We start from the raw sequence: 6,573 nt of genomic DNA on the forward strand, positions 1-6,573 counted from the left end.
GCCAATTTTTATTTGCTGTCCAGTGACTAATTTTCATTTCCTTTTTCTAGAGATTCTTTGCGGGATCTCCATAATCATTATTTAGTAGAAAAAAGCACCTTAATGACTAACAAAATCTGTGGCAGAGTACGAGCTTTCGTTAATCACTGATCACTTCTTCAGATATTATCATGATCATTATAGTAACCTTTCAGTTCAGGCTGTTTCCAGTGCTTTATAAATTCATTTGTATGTTTTCTTTTTTATAAAATTTTATCCAATTAACAAAGAAAATTTAACAATCACTAAAGGTCTAACACATTACATTTTGACATCGTTTAAGAAATCCCAGTGTTCATGGAATTCTTCAGGTGGTCTTCTGTTTATCAAATTAGTAAATTTAGCCATCTCTGCATATTCTCTTAATATTTCAAACCAAGAGTTCACATCAGGTAAATCTTGTTGTTTCCATCTTGCAACAATGATAAGTCTGGCCACCAAATGTTGATATTTTATTGAAAGCCTTACTTATGGTTTGGGTAAGGACTTAAAAGCGTGCAAACTGAGGGCCTCAAAGAGGCATAATCTTCTCAGGCATATGCATTGGTAAAACAACAACTTAACAGTCCAGTTTCATCACATTGTACTGGACCTGCCACAGCATATAAAGCAAATACTGTTGGCTCGGTTGTTTCAACAATTGGATAGATTCCCTTCCCTGTTATTTGACATGGCTAGCTTCTTTTATCTTCATTGACATGGGGTCAGATGTGATTGTCTGCGTGGTTTGACTTTCACAATACAGGCCCTGTTTGACTGGGGTTGCTTCCACATACAGGTTTTCCAACCCTCGAAGTGTTTTTCTCTCTCTTTTCAATTCATCTGCCACAACATGACTGTTTTACTAATTACCCACTGAGATGGTCAACCAAAGAAACATAGTAGCTACAACATGACTACTATATACTTAGATAGCAACCCCCAGGTTGAGAACCGCTGTGCTAATAGAAGGCCTGGTCAGAGACAATGAAGTGGCCAGCTTGTATCCTCTGCTAAAAAGCTGATAACTAGCAAGGAACAAAAATCTGGAAGACTTAAGGTGCTTCAGGAAAAATTACTTTGACCCACAAAAGGGTAAACATCTGTGGGTGATAAAATTCCCTTGTAAAAAGAATAAGATCTCTTTTATGCTTATTCTAGCTAGGCAGACAGAATTCTTACCTGGGTTCCTGCTGAGGGCAGCCATTGCCATGTGGGGGACTGCAGGCCAGAACAAAGGGTCCAAGGTAATAGGGATATTTTTGAATCATCATAACTTCTATATTAAGGAGTTTGTGTTAGAATAACACCAGCTAGGACATGTACCTAGTGAGGAACTCTGTTTATACTTCTCTTTAGGATCCCTTGTTCAATTGGTTACTTTACTGAGAGTATCACCTAGAGCTCCACTGTTTGAACAAACCATTTTTAAAACAAGCTTCATGAGAAGGAGGGCAGTCATTTGGCAAATGGCATTATCTCCCAATGGTGTGCAGATGCAGTAAGCTGCCCCTGGGATAACAGGAATGCAGGCATAAGATGAAGCCTTAGAATGTCGATGGCTGGGAGCCCTTGTCTCTAATGGGTAATTCCTATAAAGACCAGATGATGGCAATGGGTGAACTGAAAGAGAGAAAAAAACCCAAAAGCTGAGAAAGCCAGGTGGGTGGCATGTGCTAGAAAGAAACTTGGGAGGGCTGCTGATGCCCAGATGCCTAGGAAGACAAGATGTAACAGGGCCTGCAGGCCAGTAGGGCTGTTCTGCCACATCTTTAAGCAATGAGTATATCTTTGAGGATATGCTAAAGCCATCTATGATATAAATAGGAATCATAATACATGACACACTGCCTTACATTAAAATATTAATGGCTACATGTTTTGAATGAGCAGAGAGAATGCCTTAGGAAAGAAGATTCCAGCTTACACACTGACTTCAAATACCATATGCTGTATGTAAACATTGGAGGTAAGTCTCTTTTGCACTAACAAATTAAGGGTAAATCATGAATGCCTACTACAGTGATAACCAGTATGGTGCCCCAAGGCTCCATAATGTTTGCTGATGTGTTTCCTGGTTCCCAAAGTGGTGTAGTGGTTAAGAGCAGCAGGCTCTAATCTAGAGAACCCAGCATGATTCCCCACATGTAGGGTGAACTTGGACCAGTCAGAGTGGTCTTAGAACCCTTTCAGTCTCACCTACCTTACACGGTACCTGTTGTGGGGAGAGGAAGGAAAGGCAATTGTAAGATGCTTTGTGACTCCTTAAGGTAGAGAAAAGCATGGTATAAAAACCAATTCTTAATTTGCTTAAGCAGGGTGTTCTGTAGCAGCTGACCTGAAAATGGGCCAAATCAACAGAAGAAAAAGAGTTGGTTCTTATATGCCGCTTTTCTCTACCAAAAGAAGTCTCAAAGCCGCTTACAATCACCCTCCCTTTCCTCTCCCCACAACAAGTAGGTGAGGCTGAGAGAGCCCTGGTATTACTGCTTGGTCGGAACAGCTCTACCAGGCTGTGATGAGCCCAAGGTAATCCAGTTTACAGCATGTGGAGGAGGAATGGGGATCAAACCTGGCTCGCCAGATTAGAAGTCAGAGTTCCTGACCGCTATACCAAGCTAAACAGACATATGCCTTCTCTGTTGTGACCCCCATTTTATGGAATGGTCTCCCTGAGGAAGGCTCCCACTCTCCTGGCTTTCTACAAAATATGCAAAACTGAACTAATCAAGAGGCTTTTTCTGCACAGGCAATAGAGTTGCACTGTACTGAATGTTCTACAAAGTTACTTGGAGAATGATTAGGGACTGTGATCTATATTACCATGCATGGCCTCAATGAATTTTCCCTCTAAGGTCAAACTTGGTGCGGGCCCCTCAAAGGGCCCCTTTCCATCCCTTTTTACTCACAAAACCCCAGACTGTTTCTTCATGGAGGGATAAAACACAAATGGCTTCCTGCTTGCAAACGCAGGATGGAAAACCTCATGGTCCCTGGAGCCCCAAAAGTCATTTTGTGCAAAAACAAAGTGCTCAGACCCCTGTATGATTGGGAGAAAGAAGCTTGATTACCCCTCCCCAGCTCATTTCCCACCTCCAAAAAACAAACAGGACTGTTTTTGCTACCTGAGTTGTGAGAAGTCTGGATACGGTGACTGAACCCAAAAAGACATTTTGTGTAAATGGTTGGCTTAAAAACAAAGTGCTCAGACCCCTATATAATTGGAAGAAGACTGCTTGATCATCCGCCCCCACCTTTCCAGCTCATTCCCTACCTCCAGAAAACAGAAAAGGGGCTGTGTTTTTCCTGCCTGATCAAAAAAAGACTGTGGACATTTTGTAGAAGATTTTATTTTTCCTTTGACAATGTAGCTTTGTGGTCATGCTCCAATGCAGACCATGCCATTTACTCGGTGCAGAAATGGAGAGGGGAGGGTGGATGCGAAGGTGGGACAACACTGCGGAGACTATTGTGCCTTTCCGCCTCCATACAGGCTTGCCCCTGGTTGCTCTCTAATGAGATGCACGATTGAGCGTAGTAAATCCAATTTTGGCAATTTCCCTCAATGTGAGTTAAAAATGGCCAAAACTCAACCCAGTTCCTTGACAGCTTCAGGATTAAGGCAACATGTGGAGGGAGCTCTAAAAGCCGCCAATATTCAAAGGCTGTCCAGGAGCAGATTCCTCATACAGAAATGGGTCCCAGTCTGGAATACTGTGGTAGCCTAGCAACAGGCACTGTGGGAATCAGATTTTTTTAAATGCTGAAGGTGTTCCATTTATCATTTTCATTAAAAAAAAAAACTCCCTAGTATTTATTTGTTTGTGTATCGCACTTTCCTGCAAACCTGGGGGCCTTTGCAGGTTTGTAGAAAGGTCTATCTTGCTGGTTCACAACTCTAGTCACCAGATATAACTATTTGGCTGACTTTGCTATTAGAATATAATATTGAACAATAGGAAAAATTTGCTTTTCTTCCAATTCTTGGGTTTGCCCAGCGGTTTTGTATGTGTGTGTTTTTTTTAATGTAAACCCTGATTCAAAGCACTGCTCTTAAGAAGTTTCCTTGTCAAAGAGGCTTCTGAAATTAAACATTCCATCCCATACCTCCCTAGCGTCCTTTAAATATTTGAGACTGTCTTAACTTTCATTGCTTTCTTTCAGCTTGAAGTCTTATTCTGATGGTAATGCTTGCTGTCAGTTTAGCCAATTATGTAAAATCCCAAGGGATTTTCAGAAGTGGAAGTTGCTGATTTAATTCTTTTTAAAACAGTTTTGAGGATAAAAACTCTAGAGACCTGTGAAACAATGGAAAGGATTACGAGGCCATTCCGAGACTCCTGCTTTTGTAGTCGATGAGGGATAGTGGGCATGAATCCCCACTGGTGCTCAGGAGCTGGTGGCAACTGACTTGGTTTGGAGGACTTGAGCTCAAAATTCATTGGTCTCCAGTTGCATCATTTTGTTTGAAAGCTGCTACACTTCAGTGCTGGGGTTTTGCTCGGTAGCAAGACCGTTTAACTTTTAATCTGGAACAGCCATAACATTTAAACCAGCCTTTCTCAACTTTTTTTTACTCTTGAGGAACCCCTGAAACATTCTTCAGGCTTCAAGAAACTCCAGAAGTGGCATGATCCTGGCTCCACTTCTGTGGGCTAGCCTCTCAGAAGAGATAATGAAAGAAGGCTTCTGCTTTCATTACCATGTAGTGAAGTCATGAAACAAAATTGTTTAGAAGGGCTTTTGGAGCAATGTAAGGATTTCATGTTTAGGTCGAATGGTATGACTGGGTTTTTACATTAGGATGTGTTCTTATGCTGATTATATGTGCATAACGTGCTGCTGTTGTCCTGATTTTTCATGACAAAGGTAAGCATATAAATATTTTAAATTAATAAATGTCTATAATAATGAGTATAGAGAACTGAGGTGGGGCAGAGGTCCTTAACCTTTTTGAGTCTGTGGGCACCTTTGGAATTCTGACACAGCCACAAAATGGCAGCCACAAAATAAGTACCACAGGAGGCATATAGTAATTCAGTCACAAATAACTGAAGTACTGTGGTGGCAGCTGCTGCCAAAGGAACATTTTAAAAACATTTTAAAATAAGCCAATCAGAAGTCTTGTTGGGTAAATGCTCTACTTAGCCCCATCCACTTTCTAAAAAAAACTTGATGGGTGCCCCCCCCCCCCAGCAGGCACCATGAAGCCCATGGGCATCACACAGAGGACCACTGAGGCAATGTTTGGGTGCTAATATTGACACAATGCAGGACAGAAGACAATGTCCTCAAAAATCCAGAAGGTTCAAAAAGGAAGAAGAAAAATGCAGGAGACAAGCGGACCTCAAAAAAAAAATACTACAACAGTTTGTCCTGCTTAACTTACCATGACCACCCTTGCCTTTGTGTTCTTTGAACTCTCACACCGAAAACCAAGCCCTGTGTTTTAACCAGAGTAGTGTCATTTTGGTCTCCTTGTTGGCAGCATTATGAAAAAGTGGAACATTGTCTCTGTGGCAATGAGGCTTCTGGAACATTTAGTGCTGAGAAAGCAGTCTATAAAGAACAACAAAACTAAAGAAGGAAGTCTTGGGATGTGTTTTTCTCTGCACCCCCATCCCCAGAGTCCACCATCTCTTTTCTTCTCCAGTCTAACAGAGGGAATTGGTGAGAACAACAAAATGATGAGTTAATGCTTTATTGCCAAGGCAGAGGAATAAGGGAACTTCCCCTGGTCCAAACTCATTTTGCTTTCAATCACAAGCCATAATAGAAAAAAGTTTCATTCAGATGTAAATTTTAGGGCTTATCTAGAAAAGGACCGTGTTAATATGCCCTTATTTGACTGCCCCTTTCATGAAAGGAAGTTCAAGTTTTTGCTATCCTGTATTAAATAGGCCAAGTACTTTCAAAGTGCCACCTGTGAGTCTGAGTTGTGTGTTTTAAATGCTGCTGAATCACTTCTGACTATGAATTAAAGTCCTCCTAAATATCCTATTGATATCAGCTTTGGTCAGGTCTTGCAAACTAGTATCTAGGGAGAGTTCACATTTGATTAGATCTAGACCTGCTTATTTGTCTTTTTGGCAGTCCATGGTATCCATAAAACTCTCCTCCAGCACACATTTCAAATGCATCAATTTTCTTCCTGTCAGCTTTCCTCCTTGTCCAGCTTTCACACCCATACAAATGAAATAGTATAGTATGAATTAATGTGATCTTAAGTCATATAACTCCTTTGTGGCTGCCTTTTCCAGTCTCAATGTCCTTCTGATTTCTTGGTTACAGTCTCTCTTTTGGTTAATAATGGAGCCAGGGACAAGAAAGTTCTGAAAATTTCAATTTTTTAAAAAAATCCAGAAACTGCAGCTGGTACAAAATGCAGCTGTTAGGGTCCTCACTAAAACATCATGGAGGGCCCACATTAAGCCAGTGCTTCATCATCTGAACTGGTTACCAGTCTGTTTCCAGGTCAAGTTCAAGGTATTGGTGCTTGGTTGCTTATGCCCCCCACAGGGCTCTTCACTCTGTGGGTATGAATTTGCTGGTTGT

Source organism: Paroedura picta, chromosome 7 (genome assembly GCF_049243985.1).
Source record: "Paroedura picta isolate Pp20150507F chromosome 7, Ppicta_v3.0, whole genome shotgun sequence".
Taxonomy (NCBI): Eukaryota; Metazoa; Chordata; class Lepidosauria; order Squamata; family Gekkonidae; genus Paroedura; species Paroedura picta.